At 42.8% G+C, this 19,671-nt stretch overlaps 1 protein-coding gene across 1 annotated transcript in view; it reads left to right on the top strand.

Moving 5' to 3' along the window:
* The first annotated feature begins 449 nt into the window (after positions 1-449).
* The window catches only part of LOC126094617 (E3 ubiquitin-protein ligase SHPRH), a 275,624-nt gene continuing 256,402 nt past the window's right edge, over positions 450-19,671 (top strand). Inside the window, exon 1 of the mRNA XM_049909097.1 lies at positions 450-668. The gene's annotated coding sequence lies outside the window, so the exon portion shown is untranslated. The remainder of the gene's footprint in view (positions 669-19,671) is intronic.

The following is a 19,671-nucleotide window of genomic DNA, read 5'->3' as shown; positions in this document are numbered from 1 at the left end:
AAGCACAATGACCGCCAGTATACCATAAGTGAGCTTGGCGAATACCGGTTAACTTCCGATCTTAGTAGATGACGACACCTTTCACCCTACAACTTCAAACCTCTCACCTTGATCTCGATGTCCTGTCCCATCCTGTTCCTTTGCGATGACGACCTGTGTGAATGCCGCCAGATGAAATGTATTGTGGGTTTTCACGTTTTGTTCTGTTCCGTCAAATGCGAATCGACATTTATTCGTTTATAGTGTTTGTTGTGTGTCTTTAATTGTACTGTTGATACGTTTCAAGTTCTTGTGTTTCACGGAATCAAATAAATAAAAGGAATTCGAATCATTGCTAATAAATGAGAGGAAATTTCTACCAGCCTCGTTTTGTCGTCAGTGCCAAGCGATTGCGATTGCACTCACGATATCGATACGGATCTGTCATTTTCTTATATCCAAGATAACAATACCACCGGCAGAATTTGTGTAGGTGTTGCATAAGAAAGTTCGAGGATTCTGTTTACGTTATTTGTAAATTCAGTATTTTTGTGTACACGATTATTCCTCACTGTAATAGGAGAAAATTTCTCAGAAAATCGCCGTCGTAAAAAAGTGCGACGTCTGTTTTGTTTTTAGTGAAGTGACAAGTGTGTGTAATGTGGAGTGGCGTCACGTTATAAGTTTTCGTAAGTAGTCGGCAGACAGCCGCAGCAATATTGTGGATTTAATGTTTAGTTAAGCCAAATAAATGTGGTTATCAAACATTGTAGTTGTTTAATAACTTTGCAAGTTTACTGGGTAAAAGTTTGAAGCTGTTTCTTATATCGTGAGTATTCTGTCAGTGCAAGGAGGTGCAGTTCAGTACCTATCATTCCACAGAATTCAGCGAGTCACAGTTGTAGCAGTAGCAATTGTTCGAAGACTTTTAAACTATGTCCTGCCAACATCCAGCCAGTTATATACGCAGAGTATAATACAAAACAGAAAAGTTAATCAAGGCCTCGATCCTTAGAGATCACTGTGAATAGTTAAGTGTGATTAATTTCTGTTGACAGTTTAACAGTCCATGAGAATCTGCTGATAAAAAATTATTCTTGGTGTGAACTGTCAATCGTGATTCCACCCACAGCACTAAGCTCTGTAGTTAGTTTGTTGGTCTGCTGCTTGCCTGGTAATTTGCATAAGATTTCCACGCATTTAGAACCGAAACGATCAAAGTATTTCATTCATTTGTTGAAAAAACAATTTCCCGTAATTCAACGATTGTTTGTTTGCTAGTCATGGCTATACTGTGGATGGTATACTTGCAGTGCTGTGAACAGTTGCTTACAGTGTTACAGTACACCACTTCCACTGTATTGAGTTATTGAAAAACCTTTTACTTAATATGTTATTTGGACCATGGGTTGACTTCTTATTTCTGTAAATGAATATTACCACACGAAATAATCATAGCAGATGCAGGTAAACCAACTGTAAATCTGTACCTACAGTTAAAGGCACAAACTACTGTACAATAAGCAACTCGTTTTTAAGAACTTTTTCAGCAGCTAGCAGTCGTCTCAAGTCTTCAAAGAAAACTTCTAAGTACTAATTGAAATTAGTAAAATAAATAAAAATCGGAATATTAAATATGTATTAACAAGTGCTGTGCATCAGTTCAGCACTTGGGTACAGAGACATGCACCTTTGCCGACAAGTGTACATTGTTCCAAGATTATCGGAGTTCTTAGACTGTTTTAATGATTAGGCTTTTTCCCGAATGAATGTTTCATGCTGCAGTGGAGTATGCTCATTTTTGAAAACTGTGAAATTAAAACCATGTCCTCAACCAGAACTTGAACTGAGAACATTGCCTTTCATGGGCTGTGTTCTTAGTGGTTGTGCTACCCAGGCACAACTTACGTCCCACCCCCACATGTTTAGTCCTGCCAAACATTGACCACATGAAGCTTTGATTGAAATGTAGTCCTTAGACTTATATGGACAAGCACTCAGTAAGTATAACCCGAACTCACAAGTGCCTTATTCAGAATTCGTTATAACAGGACAGAACTAATCCCAGAAGTGGAATTTTACCTTATCCAGAGATGGTGAAGCTATAAGCAGGTTTAATTGTTACACATTCTTCTTAAACCACAACATTTATTTTGGTTACGTGGACGTACTCCTTTATTGTTTTGGTCTTCTATGGTTTGATGTACCTCTCCATGCCAGTTTATCCTGGGCTAGCCCCTGCATAACTACTGCAACCTTGATCCTCCTAAAACTGCTTACTGTAGTGAAGCAGCTTTGCCTGAGGGGGGACTGGTCCTCTTGTTCTTTCTGTAGCAATTATGGTATGGGTAGAGCTTGCTTCTTCTATACCATCCATGCCTATGTTGGCTTTCATGAGAACATTTACCTACTATAGTAAGGACATATTTACAGTTATGATGTAACCAGTCATAAGCAGACATAACAGGATCAATTTATCCACCAATACTGGATGTCAGAATAGTGTCTCACCTGAGCAATAATAATATACGCAGCAGATCACAGTTTGGATTTCAGAAGAGTTACTTTGACCCAGGTGACTTTTGTGTTATTTCCCTGTGGTCTGTCCTCTCACTATTGTATCAGAGCTCCATGTAACTGGTGGCTGCTAGGAGGGGACAGTAAGCTGCAGTTGCTGAAGCCAGCTATTCAGCTATGGCATCACTGTGATTTGCCTCCAAACAGTAAAATGTCTATTAACACGTATCTTCATACTCAGGTGAAAAGCACTGTAGGTTTATTGAAGCTACATTTGCCAGTGAGAGTGAAATATGTCTTTTGGGATACATCACTATTTACCAAATTGAGTGGTTACTGGGACAGTGGAGATACCCATTGAATAGGAAATAATCTGCTTGCCTTTAGGACATCTGTCAGGTTATATCCCATATTGGATTTTTCAGTGAATAAGATCCACATTGAAAATGATCACATGTGTCTTGTTGGTGACGTTTTAATCCAGAAAAGTAAAACCCCATAACATTTTGTTCCCTGGCCACCCTGTGCCCAGAGAGAAGCAGGGAGAGATGCAAAACCAGTTCATCCAGTATTTGTTGTGTTCTGAAACTGCTTGTGAATTATTCACAATAACAGACCCCTATTCTTTGTTGATAAATTCAGGAAAGTAGAAGTAGTAGAGAAAATGAGAAATGGACCCCTTTTGTGTGATATAATGAATGCCACTTCATCACATTCTTTGCTATGACATATAACTGCATCCGTTATTTTCCATGAAAGATTAAATATGACACAGAGTCTTATCCTTTGCTAAGGTCCTGTGTAACAAACTGTTGTAGAATTACATGCTAATTTAGAATTTGTCCACACCCTGAAGGGTGATAAAGAAAATGGAGTAGATACTGGGGCCTTTTTATTGACTTTCAAAAGAAATATATTTAGTGATGTGACATTAAACTGTATGCTGCCCTAACCAATTCCTCTCAGTGCACCTGTGCATGATCTTTCTTGTGATGACTGTGGAAGACCAGTTTAATGCTGAAAAAGACCGGATGTATGTAAATATAGGCAGTGCTTTTCTCATTCACAAATATGTCCTGTACTTAAAAAAAATATTGAAGAATATAAAACACTCTTATCACTATTATGTTATGACACTATGAAAAAGTATGAGTAATTACATCTTTCAGTACATTTTGCAATACTGTAGCAGAACTTATGTCTGAAATAAAGACACTAGACTACAGACTTTCCCAACACATCGCCCCAGTCATGCTGTTAAACATGCCACTTGAACCAGGCCACTCTGCTCCATTTCTTTGATGCAGTTGGAACTGTGATGGGTTCATCAAGCATCAACTGTGTGTCATATGTAATTCCATTTGAAATTTGTTGCACACTGTCATTGTCACGCTGCGCTCAGATGACTGTTGCCTATCTACCATAAAGTATGTGTTCCTAAACAAGAAATGGTTTTTGGACAACCAACAACCTACAGTCAGAAACTGTTATTACAAATCTCGTTTCAGGGTTTTATGCACTCGGAACCCTTCAGAAAGCGAATTTCTTCTTTAGAAGCAGTGCCCATTCTAAGTAGGACTACTATTGTCATTACCTTAAGCACTCTATACCTCCCGCCATATATGAACTCTGTTTTATATTACCACTGAACAACATATAGCACAATTATTGCAATAAGTGCATCACAAAACCACTCCATAGAAGGTAATCGACAACAGAATGCAAAGTACCGGTATGGTAAGATCAAATGCCAAACATGGTACAGGTCCATAACCAGAGCTTTTGAAGAACGTTTGCTAAGAAAAGCATTTCCACTGCACACGATTGGGTACTTGTCTGTTGCAGAGTCACTCCATGCAATGTCGTGAGTCATCACGGGGATTGGGGGAATTAGCACATGTGGCAATTCTCCTGGGAGGCACAGTCACGTGAGACACTGCCTGGGGTGTATGACATTGGACAGTCTCATAGCTAGTGATATTGATGCAACATTCCCTTCAAATTGTTACATCAAATCAGTAATTGCTCGGCTCACACCAGTGCTGGTGTGGGGGAATCTCTGTGTCAGTTGACATAGACCCTTCAGTAGATGGTGCCGTCTCTGTATCTGTGATTATCAGAGGCTATGAGGTATCTGGGACCAGTGCATCTAGATGTACTGAGGTCAATCTGCAGTCGCAGAATGACAGTGAAGACAAACATGAAGAGGATATAATATCAGACTGGCAACAGTGACAAACACTTTTTTGAAAAAGACAAATTTGTTGACATCTAAAACAATTTGTTAGGGAGTCTTTTCCGAAAGTTTTTTCTGGAATGAAAGGTGAACAATAAACTGCGCAGGTAAGGAGAGAATAGACCCTTTGTAACATTATGGAAGAATGCCGAAAATTGGATTGGTACCTAGTAACTAATGACTGGTGTTCAGGGTTCATCAAATGGTTAATCTGGTAATAGAGAATGTGTGAGGGAAGAATTGTAGAGGGAGACCAAGTTTCTTTTTATACATTTCAGTCACAGATCAGCATGTGCGTGCACGGCCGCACGCGCGTGCGCGCGCACACACACACACACACACACACACACACACACACACACACACACACTGCTAATCACTCTGAAGTGCACGGGGTCACTTCTCACGGTTTTGTCCTGGTCCAGTCATGTCTGCACTGTAGGAAGAGTGACTGCATTAAAGTGTCTGTGTGTGTGCTATAATTTTGTGTTCACAGTTCCTTCATGAGTTATATGTAGGGCTATGAAGAATATCTGTATTATTGTTTATTTATTTAAGGTGCCCCATTACATTATAATATTAAGTGTGGTGAATATTTGTAAATTTTTCACTTAACGTTGGTCCTAGAAAATTTGTAAGCAAGCTTTCATAGGATAAGTGGAACCTGTCTTAAAGAGTCGCCCATTCAGGTATTTCAACATTTCCGTGACACTCTCTCCTGTGTGTATTAGAGATGGGCAAAACTGTTCTTTTCAGAGATTGGATCAGAACTGTTCACTCCCTGAAATGAATTAGCTCTTTTTCATGACTCACCACTCATTTACAATAGAAAATAAATGGAAGGCACATTGCCCTTTAAACTTGGTTTAGTCCAGTACTATACCTGTATTTTGATCTTATTTGATCCTATTTTGAAGTAACACAGATAATGAGTAAGAATTTTGTATTGTTTATTGAAATTTCCACGATATGACAAAGTTTTTGATTATTGATTTATTTTGCACTATTGTGGTTTTTTGGGTGATCGGAAAATGTTGTAACTTGAGATTTACATTAACAATATATTTGGTTATAATGTATTAAAATTTCATTAACCTCATACAAATATATCGCAAGCCATATATTTTTAAAGTGAACGTTTCCTTCTGAAGACGCCTAAAATCGCAAAATCCGTACCAGAATAAGAAAAAAAAATATAAATTTGACTGTAAAACGAAAGTGCTGCATATAGCCTCACGCAGAATAAAACAAGGAAACTATTGGTGTATCACATTTTGCGATACGTTTATCGGTTCGCTCGTAATTAAAGCGTAAATTCGAGTGTCCATAATAAAAATCCTATAGTAAGAGGAGTCATCAGGAACCTAATCTAATCCGTTTAAACAAATAAAAATAAAATAAAAACAATTGATGTATACATAACATAATAATGTAATATACATAGCGGTATTATTACGAAGAACAATATCCAGTAGGGACGAACTCCAATGCAGAGGCGCTGAGTCGAGCAGGTCGAGCCGCGAGCTGTATTACTGCGTGAGCTGAGACCGCAGAGACCAGAGTGACACCTGAGTCGCTTTGCTCAACGCTCTGGCTAGAGTCGAGACGGTGGGGTGAGCGTTGAGCGGGCGAGTTCCGAGGGTGGGGGGAGCGGTGAACTCACCCGCTCCGAGACAAATCTTCCGTTCCCTTGCGAGCAGGTTGTTGAAAGTAGTTCCTATGTTATCGGCTAGGTGGCTCTCTGTCCTGTTGCTCGCATCAACTGCCCAGAGGGCAGGACGTGCGACTGAAACAATCGCCGACAGAGTGCGATGCGAAGTTAAGCTGCGCCAGACACTCACTGCACGCGGCAGACGACGCACAGAGACGGCACGGCATATGTGAAACACAAAATCCAATGGGGCACTGCACAATGCAGGCAGCCAAGATAGAAGCAGGGCAGAGGCCGGCACTGGCTGTGTTGTGTGGCGTGCACTGTGCTGTGACCAGCAGAGGCGCTGCTGATATGCTCTGTCTCTCTCTCTCTCTCTCTCTCTCTCTCTGCCGTGGGAAATGTTTGGAGCTACCGTTCTTTTTTTCTGAATCACTGATTGTTCACTCCTTTGAAAGATTCAACTCTATGAATTAGTTCAAGAGCGGATCCCCCATCTCTAGTGTGTATACATCCAGTATTCCCTGTTGTGTCTATACGGTATGCGTCCCACACACTTGAGCAATATTTGTAAGTGAGATTCAGAAGTGATTTGTAGGTGGTCTCCTTTGTAGATTAGGCACATTTTCCCGGTATCCTGCCAGTGAACCAAAGTCTGATGCCTGTCTTACCAAAAGTTGAGTCTGTAGAATTATTCTTTTTCATATCCCCGTGAACTGTGGCTCCAGCTGCCAGAGACTGTGGTCATGTGTATGAACTTCATTTGCGCGAGTGTGTGTGTATGTGTATGTTGTCTAATTTTGACAAGGGCCTTGTTGGCCGAAAGCTAATTGTATGACAGTCGTTTTGTTGTGCCGTTCTGTGACTCAGCATCTCTGCTATATGGTTGTAGCAACTGTCCTTTTTATTATTCTGTTACATTCCATCCTGGATTTTGCATTGTTTGAATTGTAATACCCAAGTATTTGTATGAGTTAGCTGAAATTAATTGTGAATCATTGATGTTGTAGTCATAAGATGCTATGTTTTTTCGTTTTGTGAAGTGGACAGTTTTATGTTGGCATACATTGATAGCAAGTTGCTTGTCTTTGCACAACTTTCAGATCTTATCAAGATCTGATTGAATATTTCGCCGGGTTTTTTAAGACAGTGCCTCATCATAGACAACTGCTTTATCTGTGAAAATTCTGAGGTAACTATTAATATTGTAATATGTGACAGAAACAGCAACAGTCTCAGAACACTTCCCTGAGAAACACCGGAAGTTACTTCTTCTCATGTCAACAATAGATTCCCTCAGAGATAATGTCTACGAAGGAATCGTCAGCTTGGTCACAAGTTTTGTTTTATATGCCGTGTAATCGTACTTTGGTTAATAGGTGTTGGGGTGGTACTGAATTAATGCTTTACAGAAGTCAAGGGGAATAGCAAAATAATAAGAAACTAAATTACAAACCAAATAACTTCTGTACACAATACTCGAATACATTACACAGTAACTTGCATAAGTGTTCAAGTACATACCGTTGTTTATGGAAGTTTATTTTGTCTGTTATTTTATTTCCTAGTGTTGTATTATTCCCTTTTCTTTCTTTTTAACAGATCATCTGATGGTGATTCTGTTATAAATCAAACCTGATAATGCCACTTGTGTGAAATGAGGCTGAAATACAAAACATTTGTTACAGAGTCACTGTGTTTCCCTAAGGCAGTATACCTGGTCTGTGTAAGACTGAGGGTTGACTAGAGTAGCAGGTTCAGTTGGTTCTAGGTTGATATTGGTGAATGTATATGCAGTGACCTAGTAAGTGGATTTTTTCCTCTCGTTATGCTCACAAAACTTTATTACATTGTTCTTATAAATAAGAACACATTTTCAGAAGGTGAGCCTATACAGAGATTCTACGATTGCATGCAATTTTCGTCAATAATATCCAGTTGGTAACACTGCTGAGTGACAGTAAAACAAGCAACAATCTGAATGAATGCCTTAGTTATGACTACCTCCCAAGGTGCAGGCTACTCCATGGCATAAATTCCCATCTGGTACCAAGAGTGCCTGCTCAAAATAATGCACTCGGTAGTCTGAAATAACCTTACGAGGTAGCAGTGTGTCAAAGAATTGCCATATCCCTCTCCCCCTTGACAAATTCAAAAAGTTGGTGGCCTTATCACTGAGGCTTTAAGGAAGTGAGGTTGTATGTGAAAACTGCAATGGGTCTCTGCAGAAAACTTGACTTACGGGGGTACCTGGTGTGATGTCTGGCTACAACTAGCTGTGGTGGGCTCAGGTGGAGTGTTGGTTTTGTCTCCTTCCTCTCACGAAAACATGAGTTCTCTCCCTTCTGCTGTTGGCACATATAGTTGGAAGCTGTCAGCTCTGCATTACCTGCTCTGAGCAGTCACTCTTTGGTTAAGTGTAGGCCAGCCAATATTCCTGCTCCTGCCTCTGTAGGTGCACTTGTGGTGACAATGTGCCTGGAACATCAATGAAGGATGGTGATAGTGCCCTCAAAATGCCCCTGAGCTGCATCTCAGTGTCAGATAGCTCAAAAAGAGCCCAATGGGGTAGATTCACCTTAAGAGACAGGTCTCATGCTGTTACTAAAATGAGGTGAAAGAGACTGGAGGTCATCAGGAGATTAGTAACAGCTGTAACACACCCAGTTGCATAACAATGGTGGCAGCAGTATTGAAGAATGCTGGACCTCAGACTGTGCTGCTGCTATGACTTGTCTGATCGTTGCAGATATTGTTGGTCATTACGTCTATACAGCTAAGCATCTTCAGCAACAAATGCAGACATTCAGCAGCACAGAGTGCAGCCATCATTGCCATTGACTGCTCTGGTCTGCATTCAAATACTCATACTCAGACAGTTACCTACAAATGATGGAGCAGTTTGGCTGAGCATACGTAGGGATCTGCCATGTTGAGCTTGACAGGTCTAGGATGATGTAAATAGAGGATTTCAGTGGGTCTTCTCCTAACAATCAGTGCCACCTCCTGCTCAGGAATATATCTGATGCAGCTTCTATTGATCAATCCAGTGCGCTAAATGTTGTTTGTAAAAGTGCTGTCCCACCATTTTGCTACCCTGTTGAATTGATGATAGGAAAGTTACGTAACATAACACTTTGTAAAGCCTTTCTTGCATATTGTCCTGCAGGGGCTACATGTATGTCAATATTTGTATTCCATCAGCCACTGTGCAGTATCCTTTACATGACACATTGCATACCACCATCACTTCACTGCCCTCCTGCTGCAATATGTGAATGGTGTGCACTGAACAATTTTCTTTTCTTTTCTTTTCTTTTTTTTTTTTTTTCTTTTTTGCTCTGATTAAGATTTATTTGGAAGCAAGTAATATGTTGTTTCATTCTTTGTGGAAGCAGTCTTCAAAATGAAATAAGGAGCCTTTCTGTGATGCATCACCTTTCTCGTAGAATCTTCCACTGGAGTTGTATAAGTATCTCCTCAATCAGAAACTTTTCAGGGGTTTGTTGAACTTCATAGTTCTTTTGAGAGCAACCCTCCATTCACCTTTCCTTGTGCATCAGTGGAAGTTTAAAAATGTGTGGTGGATGAGGATAGGAACCTGGATCCCTGCTTTTTGCAGGCAGAGCACTATCATCTTTGTCATATAAAAATCATTTCCTCAGAGGTTCACGTCTTTTGTGCCCCTCAGGGACTCGGCATTAATTTGCTGGGTAAAAATAATGAGCTTGGAAATCCCGGGTTTCTGAGCTGAGGAGTGGTTAGCGCCACCACTTCTCTGTCACCATAAGTTCTGGACATGCTTAGCAACCACCATGTGGTGCAGCTTTGGAACATTGTGTTGCACAGGGATCTTGGCTGGATTGCAAAGATGGTAAAACCTCTGTTTAAGAAAAAACCTCAGTCTCAATGTGTACAGTACGCCAATGAGATGCATGGATGTTGAGGGGATCAGTCATTAGATAACCTCTAGGGATCATGCAACACCTCAGCTGTGTAAGGCTTACCTAGGCACGTGGGGCTCTGTCTGTGTGAACTTGTACTTCCTAGCTGCTCATGGGACTGGGATGGAACCCTCGAAATTATCACCTTCTCCTCCAGTGGAAAGGGTGGGCCACTAGTAGGTACTAATGTTCAGTCAAATAAGAGGGCTTGTTTAGCCAGTCCTCTAGACTTGGGGATTACACAGTCTTTCAGTCACAGGTAACAGAACACATGCTGATGGCCAGAACCTGTTTCTTATAGTTATACAGAAAGACGGCATATTTGAGAATGTTTCACCATTCTATGTACAAAAAGGTTTAGAGGACATCACTGGAACTTTAAAATCTGCCAAGCACTTGTGAAACAGGATGCTGTTGGTAGGAACTTCTATTTCCCAACAAGTGAAGAACAGCCGGGAAGCTCAGTCCCTTCGGGAGTATACAGTAGAAAGTAAATTTCACATCTTGAACTACAGCAAAGGTGTTGTGACTTGCAGCTATGTGATGGCATTCCCTAAGAAGAACTGAAAGCTGAGTGGTTCCAGTAAAGCATTGTTGATATGCAAAGCATTATGAAAAGAATGGATGGTGATCTTGCAAAATCAGACTCTTTTATACTTGCATTTAACATCACTGAACTTCCAGAGCATGTCAAGGCAGGTTTCCTTTGCCCAATCATAAGGTCTTATCTCCCAAACAAAATGCGTTGTTTTAAATGCCAGCACTTTTGGCACACTACTCTTGTAAGGAAGAAGCCACTTGTTGCAAATGTGGAAAGCCTCCCATAATAGAATTGGTTGTTCCTCCCCTCCAAAGTGTGTTAACTGCTCCATTGATCACCTTGTCTGGAGTAGGGACTGCTGTATATTCCTTGAAGAACGGAAGATCCAGGAGATAAAAATGACAAAACACATACCATACAGTGAAGCCAAAAGGATATACAAGGCCATGCACTTGCCCACGTTCACTGCCTCCTTTGCTTCTGTTCTCAAACAACCAGTCCTGAAAACCGATGCTGCTGCACAAATGGAGGTTGCTAGTGTCAGCACTAGTACCTGTGTTTGTCAGTGCACTTGTGCTGCTGCAGTTATTTTTAAGCCTGACCCTCCCCACAGAACTTCTGAAAAGGCTGTGGTTGCTGACGTTGTAGAATTCCCTGCCCCTCCAAAGATCCAGTCTTGTTCGCCATCCACTGCCACTACCACTTCTGCGGTTGTGGCTCCAAAGTTTCTTCAGACAAAAAAATCGAAGTCGAGGCGAAGATCATCCACTGACGGAAATGGGAAGTACATAGTTTGACAAGGTTGACATCACCCTCTCTGATGTCTCGCTTGAATCTTCTTCATAGGCTGTAGCCCTTGATGTTGGATTGGGGCAATCATCTCACCCCAAAACTGAGCCTTCACTCATTGCGGGCTCACCTCTCCAGCAGAAAGTCAGGAGGAAAGTGCTACCCCCGTAGTAGATGTCCCCCATCCTACAGTGGAACATTAGTGGGTTCCTGAGACGTGTGGAGGAACTGAAACACCTAGCACAGGAATGCCCCTGTGCTTGTGTTTGCAGGAAACACATTTTAAAGTGTCTGACACCCCTGCACTATGGGGCTCTATACTCTGTTACAAGGATGACCTGACTGAGGAAACGACTAAGAAAGGGGCCGCTGCGTTTGTCAATAAAGCGCACCACTCCTCTGCTCTTCCCCTGGCTACTGACCTGCAAGCAGTTGCCGTTGAAATTCATGTGTATGGACCAGCTCCCCCGACAATTACTCCTACTGGGGATTTCAATGCCCATCATGTCTTTTGGGCTTGACCTCTACTTGCCCTCAAGGTCTGGTTTTGAGGAGCCTCTTGACGTCTCACGAGCTGCACATCCTCAGCATAGCTCCTCCCACTCATTTCTGTGCTGCTACAAGGTCATTCTCAGCATCAACTTCTTTTTCTTTTATCTAGCCCTCATTGACTATGTTCAGTGGGAAGTCACTGATGACTTTCATTCCACTGACCGCTTCCCACTTCGAATTCACCTGCTGGATGGAGCATTACATGAAGAGAGAGCACCAATACAATTGGTCAACTAGGATAACTGGATGCTCTTCAGCCAGTGGGCTGTGTCTGAACACTGCGACTGTGTCCAGGAATGGGTGGATCATCATGCCAGACTTACCCGTATCAAAGTTCTAGGGTCATCTTAAGAGGCAACCTGTACCTTGGTGGATGGTGAGTGCTCCTCAGCAATCTGGGATGGACATGTGGCTCTTTAACAGTTTAAGTACCACGCAACATTTTTGGGTTGCAAGAGACAGGGCTCAATGCATAATTAAGGAGAGCAAGGAAAGCTCATGACAAGTGTTTCTGGACTCCATTTACCGTTCCACTTGTTCTACAAAAGTATGGGAAGACATCAGGTGGATTTCTGGTAAACACAGTTGCTTACCAATAGCACCACTACTGAATCAGGGGTATCTCCAAACAATGCCCAGAGACAATGCTCAGACGATGGCAGAGCATTTTGAAAAAAATTTGCCAGTTACAGCCAGAATCCAGCGTTTCACCATTACAGTGCAACTGTAGAGAGGGGCAAGTTGGACTTCAGATCCAACAGTTCTGAGTCTTACAACTACACTTTCTTCATGTGAGAGCTAGAATTGGCTCTGTCAGAGACTTGTGATACTGCACCCAGTCACGAACAAATCCACTATTGGATGCTTCAATATTTGCCTACAGCATCAAAGGAAATCGTACTTGAATGTTTTAATTTAATATGGCAGACATGCCACTTCTCCAGCTCATGAAGAGAGGCAATTTTGGATACCTCTCCTCAAACCATGAAAGGGCTGTATATGTTATAGTAGTTACCGGAGTATCACCTTAACGAGCTGTGTGGGAAAGACCCTGGTCCAAATGGTTAACCATTGTCTGATCTGCTTATTAGAAGACCAGACAACTCCTTAGCTGCTCTCAGTGTGGATTCCATAGATTTCGGTCCATTGTCGACAACCTGTCCCTGCTAGAGGCGGCTATTGAGCAGCATTTCCTATGTAAACATCACTGTCTCAGCATATTCTTTGATGTCAGTAAGGCATACGATACTGCTTATAGATACAGTATTCTCGTGCAACTCCATAAGTGGGGCTTTCATGGCCACCTCCCCTTCTTCGTATGGTCTTTTCTGTTTCAACAGTTTTTTACGTCACAAGTTGGTGACATGCTGTCAGATCGTTTTGAGCAGGAGAATAGTGTCTCTCAGAGCAGTGTTTTAAATGTCACTTGCTGTCCCATAGCCATTAACAATTTCGTTTCTACTGTAAGGAGTCGCATACAATGCTCCTTATTTGTGGATGATTTTGCTGCTTTTTGTTCGTCCTCCACTGTTGCAATAGTGTCTCATCAGTTGCAACTTGCTGTGCGGATTTTGGAGGAGTGGGCTGCAAAGACAAGTTTTCAGTTTTCTGCAGATAAGTGTGTAAATGTTCTTTTTAATCATTCTTGTCATATTTTTAATTTACCTGACTTGCATTTGAGGGATACCGTTCTACATTTCAGACTCATTGAGGTTTCCGGGCCTTAATTTTTTGCTCTGAACTGTCATGATTACCATACCTGAGAGACCTTTCATGCATTTGTATCTAGACCATGGGTGCACAGTACACAGGCCAGCGAGGCCTTTCTGCCGAAGATTATTGACGCAATCCGCCATGAGAGGATTAGGCTGGATACAGATGTGTACAGGACCAGCCCCATCAGTTTGTGTGTCGAGGATGGGGAACCACCATTCACCATCTGGCGGCAGCTCCTCATGGTGCGTGAGGCATGTAAATTCCTCACAGCACCGACTTCACCTGCATACCATACTATTGTTTGTCCACCTGTGGAACACCTTTTCTCTAATTGTCCATGGGCAACAATGTGATTTGGGTTCTGTGTGCAGCATATGCAGCAGTCACTTGGTGTGAAACACGTACAACCCCAAATCCAGGGTTTTAACTGCCTGTCACCATGGTGACTGCAGAGGCCCAGAGTAGTTTTAGATTTGATGCAGTACAGGAGGGATTTCACTACTGCATATGTTTTTAATTCATTATTTTATGACATTTTAACTAGGTGTCTTTACAAATGTGTTGAAACTGTCTTTGACACAGAATTATATGTGATCTTGCGTGCACTAGAGGAGCTGAGACGTCGTTCAAGTGCTAAAGCAACACTTGTACACAGTAGATAAAATAGTCCTGAATATCCAGGACACCCTCCTCCAACTACAATGGGTAGAAAAGAAGGTGTTTTTCTGCTGGGTACCTTGGCATATGCGTATTGTGAGAAACAAAAGGGCAGATGTAGCAGCCAAGGATCTGTGTCATGATTCTCAGTTATTTAATTGTGCCATCCCCCTGCATGCTATTGCCTAGTTGTTGAGATACAGGCTCATACGTCAGTGGGAAGACAAATGGCTGTAAGTGACTGATAATAAGCTGCATCCAGTAACGCCCACTATGCGGCTGTGGCATACATCTTTCCAGCCACAAAGATGTGATGAGATCTTCCTCACTTGTCTTCACATAGGCCACAATCCTCAGACACACGGCTTCTTGCTCTGGTACGACAACCCTCCAATGTGTGGTGCTCATGGCATACAGGCCTATATGTGCCACACTTTGTCTAGTGTGTGTTTTATTTTTGGACCAGAGGGCAGTAGCAGTTTTACCGGCAGATGTGCACCCTCTTTTAAGTGGCTTTGAAACAGATGTGATAATAGTTTTAAGGTTTTGTGATCTGTCCAACTTTTTTCCAAAAATTTTAGAGTGATGTTCTTAATATGTTAACAGGGTGACTGGCACACCTATGTTTTTTGTAAGTGGTCAGTCACATTTCCTAGTGTCTTTCTTTTAGCTCTTCTGTGGTTTTACTTCTGTCTTAATCCCATGTCTTACACCTTACACCCTTCTCCATTGTATTAAGGCCTGTGAGATAGAGTATAGTTCAGTGCAAATGAAGTAGGAGTGAGTGAATGAGTCATTTTGTTGCTTTCCTCCCCACTGTGTGGCAACAGCTTAAGTCAGTTTATCCACATTTGTTTCTTTTGCATCGATAACCTCGGCGTTGAGTGGCCATGAGCTCAAAAACGCGCGCGCACACACACACACACACACACACACACACACACACACCTATGAGTACATGCTTGGCCATCACAGATCACAGGGCCCTGGTTCTGGCTATGCTACTTCTCTGTCTGTGCTACAAGTCATTCTTTTTTCCCTTTCCACTTGATGGTCTTCTTGATACCAGTTGTGCATGGATTTGGTTTATGATTTTGAAGGCTCAATTTCTTCATTTCCAGCCTTATACAACTTTTTATTGTTAACTTTGTGTTGTCCGTTTTTGGATTTGACGTGCTATCTCATTTCCAAATTTCACAGAAGTGCAGTTAGTGTAGGGAAGATCACCCAGTATGGTGTATATCCCACCTTTTGTTCCTATTTTATTTTTCACCCTTCCCTTCTTGCAGAGATACTGTGCCCAGTTCCTAGCCCAGTAGCCACTCTGTTGGGGGGGGGGGGGGGGGGAGGGGGGGGGAGAGGTTCATCCAGTACTTGAGTTGTGATAGCCACCTGACCCCCACACAGGGATGAAGTGTCCCAGAATGCATTGTCTGCACTGTTTTCCCAGCTCCCCATCTTTCCAAATACCAGGTTACTTAAATGCCCCCAAACCTTTGTGGGGTGGAACTATGACTACTGGCCATAATAAAACTGGTGAAAACTTGCTGATGGAGCTCCATCTTTGCCTCTGGAATAATGGTGTTCCCACACAATACAGGGTAGCATGTAGGTGTTATTCCGCCATTCATCCTTCCGTCTACAGCCCAGGTCTTCTCCCTTCCTTCCATTGGAGAGTCCACGATGACCTTTGTGACAGTGATAATTTTCTGATTGTCTTTGACCTTCCCTCACTGTCACCCACCTGGGTGTCCACCCACATGGGCTCTTAACAATCTGCTTGGGATGCCTTTGCCTCTGCTGTCACCCTTAGCACCCCACCACATGGTGATGTCAATGTAGCTTTCCAGAGCAAAATTGCAGTTGTTCTATTGGCAGCTGACTTAGTGATCTGCTATTTCTTAGACCTCCCTGTTGGAAGACAGTAACTTGGTGAACCACTGACACTGCTGTTACCATTAGAGACTCTCCAACACTATAAGTGATATTCTTTGATGAAACACCATTAAATGGCTCCATGCCCATGTCTGCCACTTCAGGGAGTAAAATGACAGAAACTGAGAATGTTGTATTGCTATCATTTGACTGTGTACCACTCCATCGAAGGTTTGGGCTAAGATTCAACTCTTCAATGGACACCAGTCCCCCCACAGGTGTACCTAGTATCTCTCAGAATGGCGTTATCTTCTCTGACCCATCACTGTCACCGAACATTTTGCTTTGCATTATGCTTGACCCTCTGTGTCTGAGAATTATCAGCTTGCCTTTCATACCCTCAAACAGCAGTTAGAGTTCATTCACTTACCTTTCAGTACACATTAGCTGGAACTGTATAATGGTCAGTTCAGTAATTGGGACTTCCTTAGTGTCCCAGCCCTTCTAAGATTGCAAACACCACGCCCTTGCCTTTTTCAACTGTATCCGGAGCAAGGATAAGTTCCTATGTCAGTGAAAGTTCCTATGTCAGTGATGAGAAAGCATGATTGTCCCGGTACTGAAATTGGATAAATGTTCCCTTGAGAGGGACAGCTATCACCCAATTAGTCTCACTGATGTCCTCTGCATGGTGCTCGAATGTATGGTGATCAGCAGCAGTGTTGGTACCTTTAGTCTCAGGGTCTTTTGGCTCCATCCCAGGGTGGTTTTCACCAAGAGAGGTCTACTACTGAAAATTTGGTCTGCCTGGATTCTGCTATCCTGTTAGCTTTTGCCTGGCATCAACACCTTATCACTGTTTTCTTTGACTTGAAAAAGGCTTGTGATACCACATAGCGTCACATTCTTGTTACCCTAAATAAGTGGGGTCTCCAGAGCCTGCTTGTGATTTTTGTCTGGTACTTCTTGTCACACCATACATTCTGGTTCAAGTTGTAGTTTGCCACAGTACCCCACATACACAAAAGAACAGAGTCTCACAAGGGCTCTGTATTGTGTGAGCTCCTTTTTGTAGTGGCCATCCTTGGTCTAGCTGCAGCTGTAGGGATTACAGTGTCGCCCTTTGTGTATGCTGTCAATTTTTGTGTTAGGGGCCTACTATTGTTCCTCAGCTGTGGATGTTTCTGGATGCCGACTGCAGGATGCCATATGAAAGGTGCAGGCCTGGGCTCTCACCAATGGCATCCAGTTTTCAGCCACCCAGGCAAGTATCATACACATCTGTCACTGTTGTACCATCCATCCCCATCCAGAATTGCTCAATGTGGCAAAGTCTTTTTACTTTTTGCAACAGGTCCTTGATGCCCAGTTGACGTAGCTTCCCCCTGTTCACAAACTTAAGTGAACATGCTGGTCACACCTTAATAATCTTTATTCCCTCGGTAACACCAGCTAGGAGTGCAAAGTGCTCTACAAAGCTCAGATCCTGTCCTATCTTGACTATGGGAGTCTGGTCTGTGGCTTGGCATTGCCTTTAGCATTGCAGATGCTGGACACAATACACCACTGTGGGGTCTGACTTAAAACAGGCACCTCTTTGGACCAGCCTTGTGAACAGCCTATTCGCTGGGGTCCCGTTCCCCATCCCACTCTCCTACAGATGAAATGCCAACAACTGCTGCTCACATATATGATACACAATCGTTGCTCCCATGAGTATCCAAACTACCGTGTCCTTTTTTTTTAGGCTGACAGGCCCACTTCCCATGAGAGAGGTTGAGGACTGGAATCAAGGTCGCAGTTTGCATAAAGAATCTCTACTCCACCTATCCTCTCGTGGTCACTTCTTATTAGGCAGCAGTCATATACGTCCCCTTAGTGTGTACCCTGTCTGGACCGAATGACTCTGTTGATCCTGCTGTTTTTCGCCACCTGTTACTGGTTGTCCTTTATGCATTTTTGAGTTTGGTAGTAGTGTATACTTATGGCTCTAAGGTCGACAGACAAACAGATTTTGCCTTCACACATATGCAGTGCAGTGAATTATGCTCACTGCAAAACAGAGGCAGTGTATTTGCTGCAGAATGCAGAATGCCTCACCCCCCCCCCCTCCTCCTCCTCCTCCTCCGGGACTCACCACCCCTTTGGTGAGTTCGTGCTTGGTTCACCAGCCTTTGTAGCACTTCTTCCTTCTCTGTGCTACATGTGTATCCTTCTGCTGTTCTTTTTCCCATCCTTTGGGGAACATGTCTGGAATATTTTTGAGAATGTGTTCTGAGGTTTTAATAACCAGACATCAGAATGGCACCTCATCAGCTTTCTTTCTTTCTTTTTTTCTTTTCTTTTCTTTCTCTTCACCCCCCCTCCCCCCCCCCCCCACCACCACCACCACCACCACCACCACCACCACCACCACCACCATCACCATCTCCTACCCTCCCCTTGCTCCGGCGTTTCAGGTACCTCTATGCTGCTTCTTCTTCCGCCCTGTGCACCCCTGTTCTTCCTCCCTGTGCACCCCTGAAGGCCAGTCCAAACATTTGACGTGTAACAGGTGACTTGGTAACACGTAATTCCCAGCTCCAGATCAACAGGTAGTGTTCACACATACCCCCGGTACAGGCCCAGTCCACGGAGTGATGATTGCCTGAGCTGTTACCTTCCCAAATTGCCAATTGGTCCCTCCCCAGTTGGAAGGAGCTTGTCATCAGAGATGATGGGTGATTTTTTGTAATGAGTCAATCACCATCTCAGTCTATATAAACAAAATGAGGCTAAAAATTCTAAGAATCTTGCAGCTGCACCTTGGTTTCTTGTGGTCTCACGTACTGAAGGAGCTCAGTACTTTGCTACGGTTAATCTGTTTTTATTCAGAAAGGTGTTCATGCAGTCGCAGGCCCTGTGAAATCCTGCTCTCATTTATGTAATGGAATTTTGCTTCTGGAAACTAATGGTGATTTTCCAGCACAACTGCTTACAGCATCACTCCCCCACAGTTACCCTGTTCATGTCAAGGCCATTGAATGTTGAATTCTTTGTGTAGTGTTATTTACAGTCAGCTGCTTGGTGATCTGACTGAGGGAGAAATCCAAACTTACCTTTCTGATCAGGCCATCACTGCAGTAATGAAATGAAATGAAATGTCGTGTGACGAGGGCCTCCTGTCGGGTAGACCGCTCGCCTGGTGCAAGTCTTAAGATTTGACGCCACTGCG

Source organism: Schistocerca cancellata, chromosome 8, assembly GCF_023864275.1.
Source record: "Schistocerca cancellata isolate TAMUIC-IGC-003103 chromosome 8, iqSchCanc2.1, whole genome shotgun sequence".
Taxonomy (NCBI): Eukaryota; Metazoa; Arthropoda; class Insecta; order Orthoptera; family Acrididae; genus Schistocerca; species Schistocerca cancellata.
This window is presented reverse-complemented; position numbering and strand designations above follow the sequence as displayed.